The 25,425-nt window shown below is 45.3% G+C and overlaps 1 long non-coding RNA gene across 1 annotated transcript in view; it reads left to right on the top strand.

The window, feature by feature from the left end:
* Positions 1–24,499, top strand: part of LOC145540855 (uncharacterized) — a 29,224-nt gene extending 4,725 nt beyond the window's left edge. Inside the window, exons 3-4 of the long non-coding RNA XR_014078599.1 lie at positions 21,013–21,105; positions 23,696–24,499. This is a non-coding gene — a long non-coding RNA (uncharacterized LOC145540855). The remainder of the gene's footprint in view (positions 1–21,012; positions 21,106–23,695) is intronic.
* The last annotated feature ends 926 nt before the right edge of the window (positions 24,500–25,425 follow it).

Here is a 25,425-nt window from a genome sequence, read left to right as displayed (position 1 = left end):
TACAACAACTCTATGATATATAAGTTATCACCTCATTTTATAGATGAAGCAATTAAACCCCAGAGGTTTTAAGAAACTTCCTGGTCTCAAGCAGCTGGAACCAAAGTTTGAATCCAGGTATCATTTGACCCCAGAATTTTAACCATTGTGTTCTGCTGCCTTCTGAGGTGGGGAGCTCTGGATGCTAGTCTTTCCTCTGCAGTAGAGTAACTAATCAGTTAGCCTTGAGCAAGTCCTTCACCCTCCGTGGGCCTTGGATTCTCCGTATACTCCTGCCATATTGGGAGAGATGTATGTGTCATAGATATGATGAAGTGTGTTAGATGATGACTCATGTATAAAGATCATTTTTCACCTCTCTCTCCCTTTAATCTTCACATCTTCCCTTTGAGGTTGACAATGGCAGAATGAATGACTCCATTTGGCCAGTCTAGAGAGGCAGGCTACAGTCCATGGGATTGCAAGAGTCGGACATGACTTAGCGACTAAACCACCACCACCACCAGAGAGGGTTAAAATCTCAGCAAGGCCATAGATCTTGGATCTACAGCCAACTCTAGTGCCCCAGAGACACTCCGGTCCCACTCATGGTCATACCAGCCACTGGTTACTCAGGGTCTAGTAGCCTTGGACAAGTGACCATAGCTTGGATTTCTCCTCTGCCTAACTGGGGAAAGTAGTAACACCCTTCATAAGGTTATGCGGTGGTGCTTTAGTCGCTAAGTTGTGTCCGACTCTTGCAACTCCATGGACAGTAGCCTGCCAGGCTCCTCTGTCCATGGGATTCTCCAGGCAAGAATACTGGAGCGGGTTGCCATACCTTCTCCAGGGGATCTTCCTAACCCAGGAATCGAACCTGGGTCTCCTGCATTGCAGGCAGATCCTTTACTAACTGAGCAACAAGGGAAGCCCTCATAAGGTTATGGTGAGGGTTAAATGAGTCCACGCGTGTCAGATCCATAGGACAGTGCTTGACGTCTAACAGGGACTATATAAGTGTTAGTTGTTGTGGTCGTTTTTGTACTCAGCATCCTACTCTGCAGCCATGTTGAAGAATCCCCATCAATGCCCTCTCACACCTTCCCTCTTAGTCTTTGCATGTGCTGATCACCCTTCTAGGAATGCCCTTCCAGCTTGGGCATAGCTAGCTGAAATCTCTCTCACTGGCTTCCTGAGGCCTTTTGCCTCTCACAGAGGGCGTCAGTAACGGTCTCTTCTGAGCTATCATGGTGAGAATCCCCTACTTCTACTGCAGCATTTTCCTCACTCAATGTCACTGTCCTCCATGAGACTGCGAGGACACAAGGGCGTGTGCTGGGTATGATTCTCTCTGAACTGAAGAGCCTTTCATCAGCCCTAGCTCAGAGCAAAGTGCATATTCATCCAGCACAACAGAGCTTGATACCTAGAAGGGGGGAACTCTTAGGGGATTCCTGGGAAGCACAGTAATCCCCAAGACCCCTTGAGAACAGAGGCACCATCAGAGCCACAGAGGAGGGTTCTGGAGAGAAGGCCACAGCCAAACAAAAACCCAGGGACTTTGTATGGCGGTGCCCTTTCTAACCGGCCTCTGCTAACAAACCTGCCGGACCCTGAAAGGCGCTCACTGTCCGGCTTCCTTTGGAAGCTCTGCTACATGTCTTTGTCTATGTTACAGCCGAAGCCAAACTGCTCTGTTTTCCTGTTTCACAGGAGTTGGCAGGAGGGTAAGGCGAGGGGCCAGCCACAGGTGTGCTCTGCTGGACATGTGTGCATGTGTGTGTGTGTGTGTGTGTGTGTGTAATGAGGAGGCTGGTGAGGAGGTTGTCAATTCTGGTAGCACCAAGTGCCCCAGATGGAACATTAGGATTCAGACCCTAGACCCAGCTCCGACACCAACAGGCTGGGGGACCCAGGCCAGGCACTCCCCAGTCTTGCCTTGGGTGTCTTTTCATAAACACATTGTTCCAACTAGCACGTCCTTGAAGAATCCTTCAGCTCTAACATTCTAGGTTCTCAAGCCCTCAGGGCCCACACTGGAATGGAGAGAGTCAACAGTCCTTTGTATTTGTTCAAGATGCTGTTGTTTACAAGTCAACCCCCCAGAGAAGTGTTCCTTATTCCAAGAAAGCTGCTCTGACTCTGACTCCCAAAGTCAGGATGGGGGCTCCCCCTTTAGCTTCTCACAATCGCCACACTTCTGTGATGCTGTCTACTCAGCCCACTGAGTTCTAATTGTGCCTTTAGGATCCTATCTTCTCCTAAGGTGTGTGAACTCCTTCATAGGGCCATGTTTCATGTCATCTGTGCCCAAGACTGGTCAGTCCACATGGCAGGTGATCAGAAACTATGTGCTCTCGCAGCTCTACATGGTCTCGAAGCTATTTTTATGTGACTCTTTGAGGACAGGGCTACAAAATCTGCATGGGTAATTAATCTATTAATGTGGTCCCATCTTGCAGCCCATGAAATCTTAGTTCCCTGACCAAGAATCAAACCTATGTCCTGTGCATTGGGATCTCGGGGTCTTAACCACCGGACCACCAGGGGAGTCCTGCTCTACTTTTTAGATAAGGAAACTGAGGCTGGGTTTGTTCCAGGCCAGAGCAGGCTGGTCTCTTGGGGATTCAGATTAGAGATGACAAACTTTGATAACAATAGGAGTAGTAATTAACTTTTGTCAAGTGCTTGCCAGGGCCACGGCTTCCCTGGTGGCTCAGATGGTAAAGAATCAACCTGGGTTTGCTCCCTGGTTTGGGAAGATTCCCTGGAGAAGGGCACAGCTACTTGCTCCAGGATTCTTGCTTGGAGAATCCCCATGGACAAAAGAGTGTGGTGGACTGCAGCTCAAGGGGTCGCAAAAAGTCAGACACGAATGAGCGACTTTCACTTTGCTGGGGCCAGGGTCTGTGCCAAGCACATCAGTTGCACTGTCTCATTTAATTGTCACCCACACCCCATGAAGTGGCTGCCAGCACCCCCATTTTACAGAACATGTCCTGAGGCTCAGGGAGGTCATGGGATGTGCCTGGGTCACACTGCTCCTAAGGAGCTGGGGTGCAGGCTGCCTGGAGACATGGTAACTCTGCAGCTCTATTCTCAGAACCGCACCACAGGCCAATGCTCCCAGTCTATCAGGGGGAAACCTGAGGGCCAGGAAAGCAGAAGTACCTGTCCCAGGTCATGTAGCTGACGGAATCGAGTGTGGAATATTCCGATTTTTATCTCCAGTGCTTTTCTGACCCCTTGGTAACCTCAGGCCCATCCCCTTTCCTGACGTCTGGGCGGGTGGGGAGGGGCAGAGAAGAAAGCCTTACCTCTGTTGAAGGAGCAAGGCCTGTGCCAAGCCAGCTAGGCCTCCCCAGGTGGTTTCGTAGTCCAAATACCAGCCTGGTTGCGGTTCATCGGGTTTTATGATCGGGGGTGACGTAGTTTCTTCACTCACTTGCAAGCTGTTCAACTCACAACTCACAGGCATAGGCTTCCCTGGGCAGACCAAGAGCTGTGTGTTTAGAGGGGCTGCCTGATTGGAAGTAAAACATGACTCATCGGCCGTGGGGCCTCGGGTACATGTCCTTCCCTCTTTGCATCGCGATCCCCCTTGTAATGTAATTCGGAGAATTGGGTTGAAACTTCCGAATAACCTGACAGTTTAGGGGAAATGCAGATTTTTTAGTCCCCACTCATTGAGGTTCCAATGAAGTAAGTCTTGGGGGAGACCTGGGAATCTGTATTTTTACATCTCCCAGGGTGACTTTGATGCATGCCGTATAAGAAACACAGATCTGGATTATTTCCAAGAGCCTTCCAACCTGAGCACAGAGAGTTTGTGGCTTTCCATGGAGGATTCATGGAGTCCCAGTCTCGTCTTTAGCTATAGTAATAGTAGTCATGCGGCTGAAGGAATGGACTTTTTTTTAAAACTTTTTGTTTGTTTGTTTATTTATGGCTGTGCTGGGTCTTCTTGTTGCACACAGGCTGTGCCTCATTGTGGCGAGTGGGGGCTGCTCCTTGTTGCAGCGTACGTGTTTCTTATTGTGGTGGCTTCTCTTTTGCAGAGCACAGGCTCAGCAGTTGTAGCCCACATCCCCATGGCATGTGGGATCTTCCCGGATCAGGGATTGAACCCACGTCTCCTTCACTGGCAGGTGGATTCTTTACTACTGAGCCACTAGGGAGGCCCCAGGAATGGACTCTCTTGTTGGGGTTTAGGAGAATAGAGTGGAGACCAGAGGTTGGCCTAGGGAGGTTGGTTCTGTCTCCATATGAATGGCTGCTTTTTTTGTGAGGTGGTGAGCTTCCCATCACTAGACAGGTACAAAATGAGAGTCAACTGAGTTGAGATTCAGGTCTCTGGTAAGGGGCAAATAACCACAGAGAGAGCTGTTAAGAGAGAGAATCATTCCAAGGAATGAAGAATGAAGAGGGGTCTTTGGAGTCAATAAACTTAAAGTCCAGCTTCACCAAGCATGGGGACTGTATAGACCTGAAGCTAGATTTTCTCAACAGAAGAATAGGCACCACCAGACCTATCTCACTGGGACATTGTAGGGAAAACATAAATAAATACAAAGGGCCTAATGTAGAACCCGGCACCCAGTAGGTATTCAAGGAAGGCCTGTGGTTTGGCTTTTAGTTTTCACTTGCTCATTCCTTTGGCTCCATTCTTAGTTCCAGGAAAACCTAACTTCAGGGAGAGAGAGCTGCTCACCTGACCACATGTTCTATTACGTAAGAAACTGGGGCTTGTGCTAAATGCAAAATCAACAAACAAAAACAGAACACAGGATGATTATTGGACAACAGAGCTTTCTGTAGCTGGCTGAGGGCATGGGGCGTGGGCCACTGATGAAAATATTTTTTGCCCTTATTCTTTTTAAATGTTCAAGTGAAACTTCCAGTTGGGGCTGGGCCAAGCTCAGAGCCCACTCAGCGCATCTGTAATGGGCGTAATGGTTTTTGGACTTGTTTAATCTATTTGTCCCAGCATCAGTGGGATATAACGGTCACAGAACACACCTTGGCCCTTGACACTGGGCACAGACAATGTCGTATCTCCAGGCAACAGGGACACAGGCAAGAGTGGTGTTCCCTAGCCTCCTTCATTATCCTAATCACTCCATGGTGCAATTTCAAGTTTAATCATCACCATGTTTCACGCCTGGCATGACAATAACCAGTCACTTTTTGTCTCATGCCTTATATACCCAAGTGGGCTTCCCTGGTGGCTCAGACAGTAAAGAATCTGCCCACAATGCAGGAGACCTGGGTTCAATCCCTGGGTCGGGAAGATTCCCCTGGAGAAGGGAATAGTTACCCACCCCAGTATCCCTGCCTGGAGAATTCCATGGACAGAGGACCCCAGCAGGCTACAGTCCATGGGATCGCGAAGAGTCAGACACACCTGAGTAACTAACACTTATAAATGCCAAGGTGCTTGAAATTCCTGACCCATTCCTTACTTTTCACAGACCTCCATAACTTTGCTCATCCTGCTTCCAGAAGCCTGCATACTCTGGTTGTTTCTGTCTGCCTTAGTCTATTGCTGCTGCTGCTGCTGCTAAGTCGCTTCAGTCATGTCCGACTCTGTGCAGCCCCATAGACGGCAGCCCACCAGGCTCCCCTGTCCCTGGGATTCTCCAGGCAAGAACACTGGAGTGGGTTACCTTCTCTGCCTTAGTCTGTTAGGTGGTGGTAGTTTAGTCACTAAGTCCTATCCGATTCTTTGTGACTCCATGGATTCTCCAGGCAAGAATACTGGAGTGGGTTGCCATTTTCTTCTCCAGGGATCTTCCCGACCCAGGGATCAAACCCAGGTCATCTGCATTACAGGCGGATTCTTTACCGTCTGAGCCACGAGGGAAGCCCTAAGTCTGTTAGGTAGTTGCAGCGTCTATTTTGGCTGTTTGGCTAGTTACTCCTTCTTGATCCCTGGTCAGAGCTTGAGGCTTCCCCAGTGGCTCAGCGGTAAAGAATCTGCCTGCAATCCAGGAACTACAGGAGACAAGGGTTTGATCCCTGGATCAGGAAGATCCCCTGGAGAAGGGCATGACAGTATTCTTGCCTGAAGAATCCCATGGACAGAGGAGCCTGGTGGGCTACAGGCCACAGGGTCACAAAGAGTCGGACACAACTGAAGCGACTTAGCACGCATGCACTCCTTGTTAGCACTCCCCGGATGGGAGGAGAGGGTGGGAAGCTCCCCATCGGGTATGGTCTTGATGGAATGTAAACCACTGTGTTAGGCTCTCCCACTGCAGATGATTTCTCTCATTATCTAGGCAGAGGTGCCATCCAGAGCCTCGCTCTCTGGACTCTTGGGTCTTAAACAGAGTGATTCAAGAGAGGAACACTAGGGGTCTGTTTGGCTGGAGAGCCTGGAGGAGATTTTTGAGCTCTTCCTGCTACTGAGTCCCTGGCTTTCTCCCTCTTTCAAGTCTTGTTCTCCAGCCTTCCTTCCCACACTGGTGGAAGCCTGTGAGCCAAGCTCCCCCAGATGCTCGTGTTAACTTCTCTCTGTGTCCAATTCTGTTGCTGCCGCTTGCAGCCCAGGAACCGGGCACTGGTAGTCTACCATGACGCAGGAGTGTTTTCCTTGGGAAGCCCTCCTTGAACTCTGATACAGGGCTCATGTATTCATTCGTGATCTTCCTGTGGGACCTGTCGCTGTTGTTCAGTCATCTAGTTGTGTCCGACTCCTCGGGACCCCGTGGACTGCAGCACACCAGGCTTCCTTGTCCCTTCCCTGTGATGTGCTTGATTCTGTGCATCGCTCAGGCAACACACAAGCTAGGTACCTGCCCCCTCCTTTGAGGTTCTCCAAATAAACAGAGATCACATCTCTGTTAGCCCTGCCACAGCAGGACAGAGAGCTCTAGGTTTTATGATTGTCTCCCCTCCAGGCTGTGTGATTATCAGCAGCCGGACAGTGCCTCATTCACCTTGGGGCCTCTAAGGTCCTGGCATGGTGCCCGGAGCATCTTTGATGCTCAATAATGGGGATGGAACAGACCTGACTTACTCTGGGGGGACTCCCTACAAAGCGGCCTCAGACTTAAGTCCAAAATGTCTTTGAGAACTAACTTAGACTGTGTCATATTTCAGAAAAGCAAAGAGGGAAAAACACGTTGAGAGAAAAGCCCTGCAGTGGATGTGTGCTTCAGTTCAGTGAAGAACTCGTTTGCTGTTGGTCTGTTTTTGTTTTTTTTTTTTCCTTTTTAAAATCACATTCTAGTGGTAGCCATGACCCACTGAGGGCTTTGGTGAGTAGATGGAAAGATTTCATCTAGGCGTTCTAGTAAAAATCCCAATGAAAGGGATTCCCATTCCCCCTCTCTCCACACCCTTCTGTCTTTCCCTAAGAAGCCTTAATGGACCTTCAGTGCAGCTCTGACATGATGGAAATTGCAGAGAGATGGAATTTCCACCTTGGGCAGAGAACAGAGGAATGTTATTCTTCTTGCTCCAACCCTGGAACTGGCAAGCCGCCTCTGGGTGGGAGAAGGGACTTTGAGAGGGAAGAACGAGAGCAGGAGGAGAAAGGGAGGCAGAGACTGAGGTGATGAAGGCCAGGCCTCCGGATGTTCACCCCTGGCATCCGTGCCCCCGATGGCATTGCCCATGCATCTGGAAGATCACTGTCACCGTGGCCCACATCTGGAGAGCACCACACAGGTTGTGAAGCCCTTTCACTGTTATCTGTAATCAGATTCCCACAGCAACATGGGCAGAGCAAATATCACTGTCCCCTTATGACCAGAGAAGCCCCTAACATTGTCACATGCCCCTGCTAAGACAGTAGTGACAATAGTGATGACGATGGTAGTAAGGAAAACCAACACTTCGAAAGCACTCAGAGCGGGCCAGGCACTGGTCTGTGTGTTCTGCCTACATAGTATTCACTGGTGAACCTACATGGCATTTCTGCAAGATGGGTTTTTTTATCCTCACTTTCCAGACAAGGAGAATGAATCACACCAGGGTTTAGCAGTTGGCCCAAGATCACACAGAGAGCCCGTGGCAGAGCCAGGATTCAAATCCAGACAGTTTGTCTCCAAAATCTATGTCCTAAACCACTATTCCATGCCTGCCTGCCTACCAAAGAGGGGCAGAGAAACAGGTCTGACTTCTAATTTCACTTCAATGTTGGTAGCATTGTATAAAGAGAAAAGTGCCAGTCTGGTGGGAGACCGTCATTCATTCACTCAAATATGTGCTGGGCGACTGCAACATGTTTGTTCCTAAGTTGGACAATGGGGACCAGGGTTCAGGAAGAGTGGTCTCAGCACCCCATCTCACTGGTCATATAAGTGCCATGAACCTCACAACTATCTCCAGCTCCCAAAACATGTCAGGTGTTTAATACATAGTGTTGAGTGAATGTGTTGTTCCTGCTTTTGTGTGGTTCAGTCTGGAGGAAAAAAACTTTAAATATATGCTCATTTTTATAGTATATAATTTCATCTGAGTGTGTATGCACACACACATATATACATGCATACATAGACACACACACATATACATGTAGGAATGTTGAGAGTTATCGTGTGCCCTGGGGCTGGAGTGGAAGAACATGACTGGAAGGGTTACCAGCACTGCCAGTAGTTCAACACACCTGCCACAGGTATTGTGGATGGGGCACCACCAGACAAGGCTGGACAGGTCAACCATCACGTGTCCTCAAGAGCTGTGCATTATCTGATAAGGAGGAGTTCAGTAGACTTTATTTAAAGGGTCATATAGTACATATTTTAAGCTCTGTGGGCCATACAACTTCCATTGCAACTACTCTACTCCAAAGGTAGACATAGAGAGCACGTCAATGAATGAGCATGGCTCTGTTCCTCCAAAAATTATTGACACAATTGGAGACAGGCTAGATAGGTCCTGTGGGCTGTAGTTTGCTGATCCCACTGCAGGGTTTTGGGTCCTCTTGAGGCAGTATGATCAGATGTCCCTCCTTTATTCATCCCTTAAGTATTTCTCAAACACCTAATATGTCCCATGGATAGTAGCAGTTGCTTCACTCTTGTTGCTTACAGACTAGTGGGAGAGAAAGACTCAGCACCCTGGCAAGTACTGTGATGCATAGAAAGAGAGGGAGTCGCGGGGTCACAGAAACAGGCCCTTAAACCCAAATTTGGAAGGCTGAACACATGCCACATACTCCAAGGAAATAATATCTGAGTTCCGGCCCAAAAGATGAGTAAATTAACTGAAAAACTGATCCAGATAAATAAAGGCAGGGTAGAGATAGAAGATGCTCAAGGGTAGAAGGCCTGAGATGAATTCAGGAGCATGGATTGTGGTAGGGAGTGCAGCAAGAATTGAGGCTGGATGGTAAGTAGCCATTAGAACAGTGTCACCCAATAGAAAGGCAGTGTCAGTCAGATGTGTGATTTTAAAATTTCTAGTGAAAGTGAAATTTGCTCAATCCTATCCACCTTTTTGCGACCCCATGGACTGTAGCCTGTCAGGCTCCTCGCTTCAGTTCAGTTGCTCAGTCGTGTCCGACTCTCTGCGACCCCATAGACTGCAGCACGCCAGGCCTCCTTGTCCATCACCAACTCCCGGAGCTTACTCAAACTCATGTCCATTGAGTCGGTGATGCCATCCAACCATCTCATCCTCTGTCGTCCACTTCTCCTCCCGCCTTCAATCTTTCCCAGCATCAGGGCCTTTTCCAATGGGTCAGTTCTTCACATCAGGTGGCCAAAGTACTGGAGTTTCAGCTTCAACATCAGTCCTTCCAATGAACACCCAGGGCTGATCTCCTTTAGGATGGACTGGTTGGATCTCCTTGCAGTCCAAGGGACTCTCAAGCGTCTTCTCCAACACCACAGTTCAAAAGCATCAATTCTTCTGCACTCAGCTTTCTTTATAGGCCAACTCTCACATCCATACCTGACTGCTGGAAAAACCATAGCCTTGACTAGATGGACCTTTGTTGGCAAACTAATGCCTCTGCTTTTTAATATGCTCTCTAGGTTGGTCATAACATTCCTTCCAAGGAGTAAGCATCTTTTAATTTCATGGCTGCAGTCACCATCTGCAGTGATTTTAGAGCCCCCCAAAATAAAGTCAGGTTCCTATGTGCATGGAATTTTCCAGGCCAGAATACTGGAGTGGGTAACCATTCCCTTCTCCAGGAGATCTTCCTGACCCAGGCATCGAACCCAGGTCTCCCTCACTGCAGGCAATTCTTTACTGTCTGAGCCACCAAGTGCCCAAGAATACTGGAGTGGGTTCAGTTCAGTTTAATCACTGTAATATCTGACTCTTTACGACCCCATGGACTGCAGCACGCCAGGCTTCCCTGTCCATCACCAACTCCCAGAGCTTACTCAAACTCATGTCCATTGACTCGGTGATACCATCCAACCATCTCATCCTCTGTCGTCCCCTTCTCCTCCTGCCTTCAGTCATTCCCAACATCAGTGTCTTTTCAGATGAGTCAGTTCTTCGCATCAGGTGGCCAAAGTATTAGAGTTTCAGCCTCAGCATCAGTCCTTCCAATGAATATTCAAGACTGATTTCCTTTAGGATGGACTGGTTGGATCTCCTTGCTTTCCAAGGGACTCTCAGGAGTCTTCTCCAACACCATAGTTCAGAAGCATCAATTCTTTGGCACTCAGCTTTCTTTATGGTCCAACTCTCACATCATACATGACTAATGGAAAAACGAAAGCTTTAACTAGATGGACCTTTGTTGGCAAAATAATGTCTCTGCTTTTTAATATGCTCTCTAGGTTGGTGGTAGCCTATCCCTTCTCCAGCGGATCTTCCCAGCCTAGGAATTGAACCAGGGTCTCCTGCATTGAAAGCAGATTCTTTACCAGCTGAACTACCAGGGAAGCCATATTTAAAGAGTTCAAAAACAATGAATGAATTTAAATTTAATAATGCAGATGGTCCCCGACATAATTTTTCAACTTTACTATGTGACTCACACAGTAAAGAATCTGCCTACAATGCAGGAGACCCGGGTTTGATCCCTGGGTTGGGAAGAGCCCCTGGAGAAGGGAATGGCTAGCCACTCCAGTACTCTTGCCTGGAGAAATCCATGGACAGAGGAGCCTGACTGGCTACTGTCCAGGGTGTTACAAAAATTCGAACGTGACTGAGCAACTAACACTTTCACTTTTTTCAAAAGTGGTAGATATTTCAGTAGAAACAATACTTTGAATTTTGAGTGCTGGTCTTCTCCCAGGCTAGCGATATGCTGTACGATCCTCTTTCATGATGCTGGGCAGTGGCAGCCCCAGCTCCCACTCAGGTACACGATCAAGAGGGCAGACAACCCATATACTTAAACCATTCTGGACCCAGGCACCAATTCTGCTTCCCACTTTCAACACAGTATTCAATGGCATGAGATATTCAATACTTTATTATAAGATAGGCTTAGTGTTAGATGATTTTGCCCACCTGTAGGCTGATGTCACTATTAAGATCACATTTAAGGTAGGCTCGGCTAAGCCATGATGTTCAGTGTGTGGTTCCTCACTCAGTCATGTCCAGCTCTTTGCGACCCCATGGACTGTAGCCCACCAGGCTCCTTTGTCCATGGGATTTCCCAAGCAAGAATACTGGAGTGGGTTGCCTTTTCCTTTTCCAGGGGATCTTCCCAACCCAGGGATTGAACCTGCATCTGCTGCATTGGCAGGTGGACTCTTGACCCTCTGAGCAATCAGGGAAGCCCATGATGTCCAGTAGGTTAGGTGTATTAAATGCATCTCCAATTTACGATGACATTTTCAACTGATGATGGGTTTATAGAGATGTAACCACATCATAAATCAAGGAAGATGTGTCTGTCTTATTTAATGCAATATATTATGAATATTATCCTATCAACATATAATTATTATAAGCAATTATCAATATTTCTTTTTTGGTACTAAGTCATTAATATCCAATGTGTCCATTCCACTTGTAGCACATCTCAGTTCAAACTAACTGTGTTTCTTTCAGTGCTCAATAGACTTGTGGCTAGTTACTACTGTGTTGGATACTGCCAAAGTTAGATCATGCAGAGCCGTCTGGGGCATCAGTGGAGGCTGGGCTTTAGCATAAGTGCAGTGAGATTTTTACATATTAATATCATTCTGGTAGCAGGATAGCCTGTTATCTTTACATTTCTGACCAATTGCCTTGGAATAGGAAGCTCAAAGGAGAGAAGCAAAAGGAAGAGGGAAGAATGGCCAACTTTGGATGGGAAGGAAAAAGAGTGTGTGTGGCCTTATTAGAAAACCTGGGGAAATGAAAAAGAATAGAACCAAATATCCAGCTGAACTAAACAAGCGATGGTTGAGAGGTCAGATCTCTGGGAGATCTTGCTCACACAATGAGGAGTCAAAACCTAGGCGTCCAGTCAGTGGTCAGCTCTGCTAACTCCCTGAGAACCACCAACCCTCTCATTCAGAACCTGAGGATGTCAAGAGCGGGAAGGCAGGTCAGCCCAGGAAGCCGCCTCATTCTCCTTGCTGCTGGCTGGTGGTCCAGATTGCAGAACCCACCGCAGCCTGGGGCACAGGAGCTTGGCACCCCTCACATCTCAGCCTCTGAGGGCCGAGACCCATCTTTTAACCGAAACTCACTAGACCTCCTGGGTAGGTGGGCTAGTTTTGATTATAACAGCCCCTTCTCAGGCGCTCAGATTTCCTTCTGTTTACCCATTTCCTCACCTATCATCCATCAGGCTTCCCAGGTCATGAGAGTGGTAAAGGACCCACCTGCCAATGCAAGAGACACAGAACACTTGGGTTCGATCCCTGGGTCAGGAAGATCCCCTGGAGGAGGAAATGGCAACCCACTCCAGTATTCTTGCCTGGAGAATGCCATAAACAGAGGAGCCTAAAGGGCTACAGTCCGTGGTGTCGCAAAGAGTCGGACACGATTGAAGTAACTGAGCATGCCACCCACCATCAATACTTTAAACCTAGGCTTCCCCTTGATTATCCGAATTTGAGTGTATTTATTAAAACGCAGGGAATCAGGCTGTGCTAAGTGCTGGAACTACTGATCATTTCTTACAATTGTCTTTTCTGTCTCTAACTATATGCTCGTCTTATTTAAGCCTTAGCAATCAAAAGTCTTTGGGGCACCTTTAATGAAAAAATGAAAAAAGTTGGTAATTAACATGTGATTTGTGTGTGTGTGTGTGTGCATGCTTCACCAAATTGCTGAAAAAATGTTTTCTTAATCAGTTTAGTTACAGCCTGGAGTTTTACATCACTAATTGGATTAGCATCATGAGTGGCCCTTAACACATGCTCTGTCCAACTTTATTCCTATCTTCCTCAAACAAACACAGAAGATCAATGGTGAGCCAGGAGGTATAAGTTGAATGAGAAGCAGCTTGTGTGTTCTGAGAAATGGAAGAAGTAAATGGACAGTTAGTATAGTCTGAGGTGATTTTGGAGGAAACGGGCTAGTGGGGACTCGAAGGTCCTCTAGGCGTGGTTGAGCGTGGATAAGACTTCCAGGAGCATCACTAGGCATAGTTATGTTGGGGGTTCACATTCAACCTTCACCCCTCAATGGTCTTATGACCTTGGGAACGTTATTTAAAATTTCTTGCCCCAAGTCCTCATGTATAAAATGAGAATACCGTGTCAGGCATATAGTGAGCCTGTGATCAGTGTAAGTGATACTAATAAATATTAATATACTTTTCTAAGTTGAGGCCTAAAGGATGGATGGGAATGAGCTCTGTGTAGTCAAAGGACAGTGTTCAGGTAGTACAGAGCGCGAGTCCAAAGCTCAGATCTCAGAGAACATTTTGTTGTTCAGTCGCTCAATTGTGTCCAACTCTGTGACCCCATGGATTGCAGCACACCAGGCTTCCCTGTCCTTCATTGTCTCCTGGAGTTTGCTCAAATTCATGTCCATTGGGTCAGTGATGCCATCCAACCATCTCATCCTCTGTCACCCCCTTCTCCTGCCCTCAGTCTTTCCCAGCATCAGCTCTTCTCCAATGTGTTGGCTCTTTGCATCAGGTGGCCAAAGTATTGGAGCTTCAGCCTCAGCATCAATTCTTCTAATGAACATTCAGGGTTGATTTCCTTTCGGATTGACTGCTTTGAGAGGACATGGCATGTCACAGTAACCAAAGAGAGTTCGGTTTGGCTGGAGCATAACGTGAGGGGTGGGTAGGTGGCAGTGGAGTTGGGAGCAGAAGACAAGTCTTGCAAGGTAGGCGGAATCTGAAACTTTGGGCCACTGTATCCTTGACATGTGAACCTATTTCCAAATCTCAGGCTCTGAAGACAAATTTACAGGTGAACAGAGTCCCAACAACTGATGCTTTGTATGTGTTAACATGAGTTACAAGAGAACCACAGATGTTTGGGATGAAAGGCTTTGGCAGGGAGCTTCGTGGAAAATATTTTTTTAAACATATCAGCACAGAGAAAAATTAGCAATGACTTGACAGCAAGCCATTCCCCTGGCGGAAGAGAAATATCAAGGTTTTGGGTTTGGGTCTTGGATGGTGCACTGAATGTCTGGAAACGAAGTTTTCTCTTTGGCTTCTTGGGAAGAGGTTTTGAAATTGGTCTTTGGGAATTCTGCCTCCCTGGCCTGTACTGGTAGAAAGGGTGTGTGTGTGTGTGTGTGTGTGTGTGTGTGTGTGTGTGTGTGTGTGTGTGTGTGTGTGTACAGATGAATGGAAGCTAGGATGGACACCCCATGTCTATGTGTGTGTGTGTGTGTGTGTGTGTGTGTGTGTGTGTGTGTGTGTGTGTACAGATGAATGGAAGCTAGGATGGACACCCCATGTCTATGTGTGTGTGTGTGTGTGTGTGTGTGTACAGATGAATGGAAGGTAGGATGGACACCCCATGTCTATCCAGGAACTGGAGAAAATGAGACATCTGGTTACGTCTTGTCCTAAACATGGTCTGTGTTACTTGGCATGCTTTAATCCTGGAAAGGAATGTGTTCGTACAGTGCAAAGGTATCAAGGAGAGTGAGCAGCTGCTTTTCCTCATGAAGCCCAGAAGGTTCCTGAGAGGAGCCATAGGGCAAGACCCCAGCTCCTAGACAAGCTTCCGTCAAAGGGCAACATGTGTGTGCTCCCTATTTGAAAAAGGAAGAGGAAATAGGGAGGCAGCACTGGGTCCCCGAAGTCAGACAGACCTGAGGTTCTCTCAGCCAGACTATCCTTCCTTCTCTTTCCTAAAGCCCTGCTTGTTCTTCAAGGCTCATCTCAAGCCTCCTCGAAGAAGCCTCCAGGTACCTTTCCAGCCCCATCTCCTCCGCTTGCTCATGTGTTGACAATATTCTGGCCTAACCTCCTCACTGCGCATTCTCCCCCCAGCATTCTCTTATCCAGGCTCCTCCCTCTGCCGGGAACACCCTTCTCTCCCTTCTCGGTCTGTCTCACTCCTCCTCATGTTCAAAACTCCATTTGATCATCACCTTCTTCCCTGGTGGCTCAGATGGTAAAGAATCTGCCTGCAACGCAGGAGACCTGGGTTCGATCCCTGGGCTGGGAAGATCCCTGGAGAAGGGAATGGCTACCCACTCCAGTATTCTTGCCTGGAGAATTCCATGAACAGAGGAGCCTAGTGGGCTGCAGTTCACAGGGTCACAAAGACTCTACACGATTGAGCAACTAACACTTTCACTTTTGTATCCTCAAGTCTGAGTCCCTCTCAGGCTTGGCCTTTGACATTATAAAACATGTGTGGAATGTCTTTACCAATAGACAGGGAACTCCCTGAGGGCAGGGGCCATGTGGTGTTTATTTTACCCATTTAGGGTAATCACATAAGTCATGTCCAACTCCTTGCGACCCCATGGACTGTAGCTTGCCAGGCTCCTCTGTCCGTGGAATTCTCCAGGCAAGAATATTGGAATGGGTTTCCATGTCCTTCTCCAGGGAACCTTCCTGAACCAGGGATCAAACCCAGATCTCCCACATGGCTGGCAGTTCTTTTATCAACCGAGCCACAACTCTCATAACTTTCAGGATCCTCATCACCTAGCCAAGTAGATGTGTGTGCATATGGACAGTTGAGAGGTTGGATCTGTGGTTCTCCAAGTGTGACCCCCTGATCAGCAGCAACCTTATTTCATAGAAAGTTTTCAGAAATACAAATTCTTGGGCCCTACTCCAGAGCTGAATCAGAAACTCCGAAGTAAAATCTTAATAAGGCTTTCAGGGGATTTTGTGCATGCTGAAGTTTGAGTGCCACGGGTCTGGAAAAGGGGGTTGGAACATTGTGATGAAAAGGGCACAGTTCCTAGGATGTTCTGCTGACATGACGCTAGCTTCACTAGAACTCAAGGACGTCACGAACTGTGGACAAAATGTTCTTACTCTGTGAGGGAGGCTAATTTTCTGTGGATTTAAACTGTTAAAAGAAAAATGTGCAACACATGTCCATCATGACATGTAGCCCCAGCACTCAGTTGTTCTTTTCCAGGAAAAATTAATTGCTACTTATTTGACCCCTCATGGTCTTTATACTTTTTCTGACTACATTTGGCCCCTAAACACCCTGGATTCTCCAGTCATCCATGCGAAGTGTGTGCATTACAGGTAAATCATGCCACTTTCCCCTCCAGTCATTAGTATCAATTAATCACTTATGTGATCCTACTTGGGCTTCCTAGGTGGCTCAGTGGGTAAAGAATCTGGATGCAATGCAGGAGACACAGGTTCAGTCCCTGGGTTGGGAAGATCGCCTGGAGGAGAGCATGGGAACCCACTCTTGTATTCTTGCCTGGGAAATCCCATGGACAGAGGAATCTGACGGGCTACAGTCCATGGGGTCGCAGAGTCAGACATGACTGAAGTGAATGAGCATGCACGCTTCCTATCCTACTACTTCCTACTACTCTTCATCCCAACTGCTTTTTTTCCATTACTGCCCATCACAACCGGGTCATTTCTCACCTGGACCACTGCTCCAGTCTCCCATTTAGTCTCAGCAGATCCTAGTTCTCCCCTATAGCCCTTGTTCTCCTCCACAAGGCAGTCTACTTCAAAATTTAAATTTTGTTTCTTACTCCAGTTCCTAAAAATGTGGAGCATGTCTGTCCATCATCCTCAGAGTGATGTTCAAACTCTTGAGTGCTACAAGAGAGTCCTGGGAATCCCTGCCCACTTCTCTGAGCTTTGCCACCTTGGAGTATTCTGGTCCAAATCCCCATGGTCAGTATCCACATCCCTTTGCCTGAGAGTCTTTTGTGATGCCCTGAGTCTCTTCTTCCCATAAGCATGAAATACAAATGTGGTGAAGGATAAATGGTCCAGGAGCATCCCTCCACAGGAGTGACTCTATCCCAATTCTGTAGCATCTCAGGTTGGATAACTCTAAGTAGTGTGTTCTCCACTGGCTCAGAGTTTTTAAGGGGATTAAACTATAGTTGCTCACAATAGTAACATGTTTGACAATACATCCTCTCTTGGTTACCTTCCCATCTTTATTTCAAATCCCCTCTTCTCTATCTGTAGCAACTGGAATCATTATATGATAGACTACTTGCCTAGGGGTGTGCTTCTGAAGGAACACGGACTAAGACACACAATTGCAAGTTCAGTTCAGTCGCTCAGTCATGTCTGACTCTTTGCGACCCCATGAACCACAGCTCGCCAGGCCTCCCTGTCCATCACCAACTCCCTGAGTCCACCCAAACTCATGTCCATTGAGTCGGTCTAACCATCTCATCCTCTCTCGTCCCCTTCTCCTCCTGCCTTCAATCTTTCCCAACATCAGGGTCTTTTCAAATGAGTCAGCTCTTCGCATCAGGTGGCCAAAGTATTGGAGTTTCAGCTTCAACATCAGTCCTTCCAGTGAACACCCAGGACTGATCTCCTTTAGGATGGACTGGTTGGGTCTTCTTGCAGTCCAAGGGACTCTCAAGAGTCTTCTCCAACACCACAGTTCAAAAGCATCAATTCTTCAGCGCTCAGCTTTCTTTATAGTCCAACTCTCACATCCATACGTGACTACTGGAAAAACCATAGCCTTGAATAGATGGACCTTTGTTGACAAAGAAATGTCTCTGCTTTTTAATATGCTGTCTAGGTTGGTCATAACTTTCCTTCCAAGGAGTAAGCGTCTTTTAATTTCATGGCTGCAATCACCATCTGCAGTGATTTTGGAGCCCAAAAAAATAAAGTCAGCCACTGTTTCCACTGTTTCCCCATCTATTTGCCATGAAGTGATGGGACCAGATGCCATGATCTTAGTTTTCTGAATGTTGAGCTTTAAACCAACTTTTTCACTCTCCTCTTTCACTTTCATCAAGAGGCTCTTTAGTTCTTCTTCGCTTTCTGCCATAAGGGTGGTGTCATCTACATATCTGAGGTTATTGATATTTCTCCCGGCAATCTTGATTCCAGCTTGTGCTTCATCCAGCCCAACATTTCTCATGATGTAGTCTGCATATAAGTTAAATAAGCATGGTGACAATATACAGCCTTGACGTACTCCTTTTCCTATTTGGAACCAGTCTGTTGTTCCATGTCCAGTTCTAACTGTTGCTTCCTGACCTGCATACAGGTTTCTCAAGAGGCACATCAGGTGGTCTGGTATGCCCATGTCTTTCAGAATTAAGCCCTTGGCAATTGGGTGTCTATATAACTCTCTGGCATCAGCTGACACCTTTCTTCCCCAGAGTGGTTCCTTGATTATTCTTATAACCAATCCAACTCCAATGACCTGAACACTTGCCATTCCCCAAAAGTCATGTCCTATTTCACCCTCTTGGTCTGTGCACATGGCACTAACTGTGCCTGCAAGGTTTACCATTTTCCCTCTGGGATGGATTCTCCTATTTATGACACTGTACACTAATGAGACAGTTGCTTGCCTCTCTCTGTATTTGGATAGTATGCCCTGTGAGGGCTGTGACTGTGGCTGTCTTTCTGGGCCATTGTTTTTATCTCTACTTAGTCTAATGCACTACATATAGTACTGCTCAACAAACCATTCTTCAACATGTAATTGGATAAATGAATATTTTTAAAGGTTAATAAATATAGTAAATGATGTACATATGGAAGGATCTGTTTGTTCTGTGGTTTCAGCAAGTTGATCCCCAGAGGTTGTTGAAAGGACATGGTTACCATCTCTGCAGCCTCTGAGAATTCTTCTTTTCTTGAAAAGCCATGGGTTAAAGAGAGAAATGAAAGCACTTAGTTAGGCAGGTGGCTTAGGCTGGATTCTGTATGGTGCAGCCCCAGAGTATTATACGGGAAGAAACCTCATCCTCTTGAGGCGGACCATGGCTGGCTGTGTGTCAAGCAGAGAAAAAGCAAAGAATCTCAAAAAATTATGGGCCTTTGCTGCCTCCAAACCCCCTTTATTTTATCTCTAGGCATGCAGTGTAGTCTTTTGAAACCCCATAGATCACTGCTTCTGAAGAGCCCAGGTAACATGTAGCATCATGTCAAGGCAGTCAGCAGTGTTACCTGCCCTCTGCTTAGGGGTTCTGGGCAAGTGACAAATTCAAGTTCTTACTGAGCTTCTGTCAATTTCCCCATCTGTAAAAAAGATTAGATTGGTTGCTTTTACATCATGCTCTTTAGAACCCCAAACTCTAGGGAGTTGGTGCTGGGATGATCCTAGTTTTGTTAAAGAAGACAGAGATGGGATAACTAGGAGGGTCCCTCATCCCCTCTTTGATTACAGAAGCTCTTTGACTTGTTTGTATTTCACGTAATATTGTGCTTAAAAAATGGATTGCATGTTCAAAGTGTTTGAAAATCATTGACTGACTTCAAACTACACTAACTAAAAGAGCATATGGTATTGGCACACGTGCACGGACACACACACACTTTCTCTCTTGATCTATTTGGGAAATATCTGCCTCTTTTCATGAATCTATTCTTTAAATCTTATTTCAATCTTGACAGTGAGTTGAATAGAACTGAGTAAAACATTCTCTTTAATAATTTATCCCACTTTGGAAATAGTTGTCTGATAGAATTTAGCAGTGCCTCTTGTTAAATTATTTGGAGCTCTGTCTCATATCTCCCAGTGCACTGTGTTTGTAAAGAGTCCAAAACACCTGCTATGGGTAGTTCTCGGCTTCTCTCTCTCTGCCCTTTTATGGCATTCGTATCGGTGTCCCTAAACTACTCTTTTGTGCAGAATTCAACAGTTCAAGTGCCAGCAGATAAACCTATATTATGGCAGTACTGCCAGTCTAAGCTCAGAATATAGTACATATATTGCCTGTGCAAGTACTTGAATGCTTTTATGAACCTTGTTCTTATGCTTTTAGATATTAGAAAAATCAGTTCATTTATTGATACTTGTCATAAGCAGCCATGCCTCACAATAATCATAACAAGAGTTAATATAAACCGCGTCTGGCACAGCTCTATAATCTTTGATATTTATCTTAGCTCATTCTAATAACAACTTCACAGGTGGGTACTTTTATTATTTCCATTGTATAGATAGGAAAACTAAATCTTAAAGCAATCAAATAACTTTCCAAAGATCACATAGCTACTAAGTGGTGATGAGACAAAAAAATGAGATCCAATGGGCATATTGAAAATAGCAAAACTTTGGTCTCAGCTTCCAATTTTGAAAATTGGATGACTGAGTGTACAATTATGAAGAAAAAATGAAAATAATGAGTATACTGAAGTATGTCACTGAACATAGCATCCAAAAAACTAGATACGACTAGCAGTGATATGAAAACTGAACTTTCTTGTAACATGTAAGAATGTTTCCAATTGTATATGTAAAGTATAGGTGCTTTCAGGAATTATTTCTGTAGACTAGAGGGTGTATATTAGATTCAAATTCATGCTACCACTGACCTTCTAATTCTAGGCCCTGGTATTGTTCCATGTTACTGTGTATATGCGAGAGAGTGTTTTAGATTATGCTAATATGTATATGTGAGAATCTTGTAGATTTCCACAACAGACAACAAACACACCACTATTTTTGAAGCATACAAGCTATTATATATTTTCATAATATAGAACTTTAAAGTATAGTAATCAACAGTGGCAAAATATTTCTGTCTTTGACATTATATTTTTGTGAGATCCAACCTGTAATTGAGACCAGAGAAAACAGTATGGAGAAACAAATCCATGAGAACAGGATAAAAACATCATGAACAGCAAAATATGTCTGAGTGAGTATTTAAAACCGTATAGAAAAAATAAATTAGATGAACAATTGTGTAAATATAAATTAAAAAAAGATGACATTCTTAATAAATAAAGTTTACTATTTACATTTTTATATATTGCTGAAAGACTTAACTTAGATCCATAAAAACACATAAACAGGAAAAAATAAAACCCAAAAAAGGAGCAGCAAATTTATGCGCGTGAGGTACAGAAAAAGGATTGGAGTTGTGTTTTGTTTTGGGTGATTAGATTATTTCCTTTTTTTTTTTTTTTTCTTTTCTCTTTTTTTTATAGTAGGCCAGTAGAATTTTGAGAACAGATTTTAAGCATGTCAATGGAGAGTCATTTTTGGTAGTTTCCAGAAGATGCCAAACAGATTTCAACATCATCATCATTAGAAATACCCATAATAATTATAACAATAATAAAAAGGTATAATATGATACATAAATATGGAAGAGCCGTTTGTAATATGAATACATTTTCTCTAGACGAGATCACAGTTTTATTTTGTAAATATTACATTTAAGTATATATATACACACATATATGTACAACTATATATACATGTGCATATATATGTAAATTTATATTTATATATAATATCTTTATATAGATAGATATCTGCGGACAGGTTATTGATTATAGAGACCCAAGAAAGCAAGCCAATTAATTGTTCAAACTTCTCCTCACTGACTGCTGGTGTAGAATTTAAGAAGCCCCGAGTTTGCACTCAGAATGCTATATCTTCTTTTAATGGAACACTCGATGTGGAATTTTAAGTCTGAGAAGAAAAAGAGAACTTAGGGACTCCCTTCGTCTGTAAAGTTGGAAGTGGCCTGGAAGTCTTGAATAAACAGTAAACTGACGTTTACACTGTAGGAAGTCACTGTTTTTTTAAATCAAATTACAGAACTGGTAAAGGCCTGGATAAGGGGGGAGAAAGTCCAGCTTATCTACAAGTAAAATATTCTCAAATGCAAGCCTCTCTCAAGGTGGGTTCTCATCTAGGAGCTCACTTCCATTCCTTGAAATACCGAATGAGCACTCCCTGTCTTTCTTAAGTGGCCGCTGGCCTGTGCATTTTTGGAAAAATAACCCATAGACTTTGTGTCCGGCTCTCACAGACTGGCTCTCGTAGATTGCCACAGCCCCTTAGGGACCTCAGGGCCTCACAATCCCTTGCCCTCCCACTGTGAGGTAGGTTAAGTAGTATTATCCCCATTTTGCAGCTGGAGAAACTGAGGCAAATGGAGAGGCAATATTATGACTTGTTTCAGATCACTGAGCAAACTGCTGCCTGGAGTCAAGAATTGTGTGTTCTCACTCGAGGGACATTAATTCCTCTCTTGGCTATTACACATTGCTCTTCAAGATCAAACAATTGGGAGGAATTTGGCGAAATATGAGCAAATTGCCAGGAATAGGCTTCGATTCTTCTGCTGTTTGGTTTTATGTCTGTTGTTTGCTTGGTTTGTTCTGTTTCTCAAAAACCATGGGAACTACCTGTCTGGTCATGTAGCAGCTTTTTAGGAAAGTGGACTGTGCAGTGTGATTCTAAGTGCAGACTTTATAAAGCCCAGTGCTCTAATGGTAAATACAAACATTTTATAATGTGAAAGCGCAACACAGTATATCCCCTTAATATTAGGGAAAAAAAAAAACAATTTCAAGCCCTCCCTGCTCCCTACTATTACTGATTGAAAACCAAACAAACAGACAAAATGCACCGCCCCAACAATATCAACTACATAGTAAGGGGAAAGATGCCTTATCTCCTGAACCTACCACAATGTACAGAAAAGAACAGACAGCGAGATAAAACCCCACTCTACTCCTGCTGGGGAAATCTTTAGACTGTGTCTACCTACTCAGTCTGTAGAATAAAGAATGTTCTTCAGGAAGCACAAAAATAGGTTTTCTTAAAATTCTTATTTTTAATCATGCTTTACTTTTTAATCTCTTTGTCTTCTATTATTCTCTGTACAGCTTTGTCACCATCAATTTCTTCTTTTATATTTTCCCTTCTTTGAAGTAGTTTGAGGAGAAAAAAGACAAAACACAAAAACCTCAAATCTGTTAACTTGAATTTATGTTTTCCTTTCATCCTTGCCTCTTTTCTCCTCTTTTTTTCTCTTTTTCTTCCTCTCTTTCTTTCCTTTCTTAACACAGGTAAGACCTATAACAAACTGATAGAACCAAGTTAAACCAAACCTGGAAGGGAGGTAGCCAGAATCTGTCTCAAAGAATTATTTTCAACAAATAGCATCAAAGCATTGGCCAAGGTGGGAAAAAGACCAAGAGTGCTGTCTAGGCAGTGACTCACCATGCTGAAGCCAGGAGAAGCAGCTGATACCCTCCATCCTCAGAGACGTGATAGTTAACAACCACTGATCTCCCCCTCTCATAACACCCCCCATTCAGCCTCCAGAATGGACCTCCCAAGGGTTCTCTTCCCTTAAAAGGGTTGGCACAGAATCTAGGGGGTAACACAGGTCCTCTGGCAGCCAATAGGGCTGTGGCTCAGAAAGTCTTCCTAAGAGAAGGCTTGGCGAACTGTCCACCTTATCTTTTCTTTCTTGCTGTTAACAGGCTAATCCTTCTTCAGAACCTCCATGTTCTGAAGAAGCTAATCCATCTTCAGTACCTCCAACTGCTTTAGGACCTCTGAGCTGCTGATAGACAATAGTGCTGCAGAACTTCCTCCTGTGAGTACTCCACTGTCCTAAACTGGAGCTGATAAAGGGCCAAGAGAGTGAGTTTATCTCCAGAAAGAAAACGAAGCCGAGTATCAGTGCACTGCATACCCAGAGCTGACTGTCCTCCACTAAGGTATGAGAAGGACCTATTAATGACACCTTGCACGTGGGACTGAGGCTGCCCACTGATCGGGCAGCCTCTCCCACCTAATATCCCTGGCAAATAGGAATTTGTGAGTAACAGGTTTGAATGATGTTAAGAAGGAGACTGGGAAACACTTTGCTGAGAAGGGCTTGATCAGCCTGAGACTCTGAAGGTAGAAGTCAGCTGCAGAATGTGTGTGAGTAGAGGAGGAAAGAGCGTGAGAGTAGACTGAAAGGAAGCTGGTGAAGTTCTGCTGTGGTTCCTGCCACCCCACCATCAGGAATGTTGTCTTTAGGTCTCTCAGGCTCTTTGCGCTACTTACTGATGTTAAAAAGAAAAGCAACTGGGAAAGCCAACTCTGTTAACATGTTACCTCATTTGTTCCTTCCTATCTAGCACCACTCAGGTTGATAACTCAGCAAGGGCATGAGGGGACTTGAAGAGTTGGCAAGAGTTCTAACATACTGGAGAGGGGTACAAAATGGAATCGATGCTCATACAATTATTATTCTCTTGCCAAAGATTGGCCCTGGTAACTAAAGGGAAAAAAAATCATGCCCTCGGTATAAATGAGATACAAGTTTGTAAGAAGGAAACATAATGGATTTGAGTCAGGCCTTAACAACAGCGTGCCTGGAATCCAACCTCAGAGATTGTAACATGGTATAAGCCACACAAAACTATCTAAGCACTGCGTCCTTATTTGTGGGCACCTGTGCGAAAAGCACCTTGATATATTTATTAATATAACAGACCACAGATGGCCAACAGATGTCTTCTCAAGTGTTCCTGGTCAGCAGTTAGCTGCTGCTGGGAGAGATAACAGTAGGAAGGTTTCTGAAGTTATTTTTGGTCCCCATTGGAAAAAAAGGGCTCTAGTTGATGAACAGCGCCTGTGTTGGATGCAGGAATGAGGAGAGTCAGCCCATGTGCTTGGTATCTTCCATTTCTATGCTATTTGTTTTTTGGTTGGTTGTCTTCACTAGACTTGAGATGATTTGTGGCAATATTTATGCAATATATCTACCTTAGAGCCTCCCTTCACCTCACTTTCTCAGTTTCAGAGATCAGGTTAAATGTAAGCCTTCTTTCCACCTCACTCTGTATTCCTCACCTCCCTTATTAATTCAAAAGGAGTGGACAGGTAACTGGCTGAACAAAGAGGACCCCAAAGAGGTGGGGGCTTCTGTGAGTGTCTGGCTAATTTCCTCTTAACTTTTGGAGGCTGAACATGGGAGAGAGGGAAGGGCCACCCTAGGGCAGAGGTGGACAGAAGTATGGGAGCTGAAGGCTGTGTGGAAGGCATGATGACCATGCTGGGTGGTTGGGGAGCGAGGCTGTGAACCCTTGGGCTGCCCCCTGAAGGCCCTTCTAGAACACAGTCCAGGTGTGGATCCCATCCGAGACACTTCTCTGCTCCAGAACTATTGCTACTCAGGGCATGATGAGGTCCTCAGACCCAACGCCTGCTCTTGCCT

The sequence above is a fragment of the Giraffa tippelskirchi genome, chromosome 1 (genome assembly GCF_054371585.1).
Source record: "Giraffa tippelskirchi isolate mGirTip1 chromosome 1, T2T-mGirTip1v1.2.pri, whole genome shotgun sequence".
In the NCBI taxonomy this organism is placed as follows: domain Eukaryota; kingdom Metazoa; phylum Chordata; class Mammalia; order Artiodactyla; family Giraffidae; genus Giraffa; species Giraffa tippelskirchi.
Note: the sequence above shows the minus strand (reverse complement) of the source record. Positions and strands in the feature narration are given on the sequence as shown.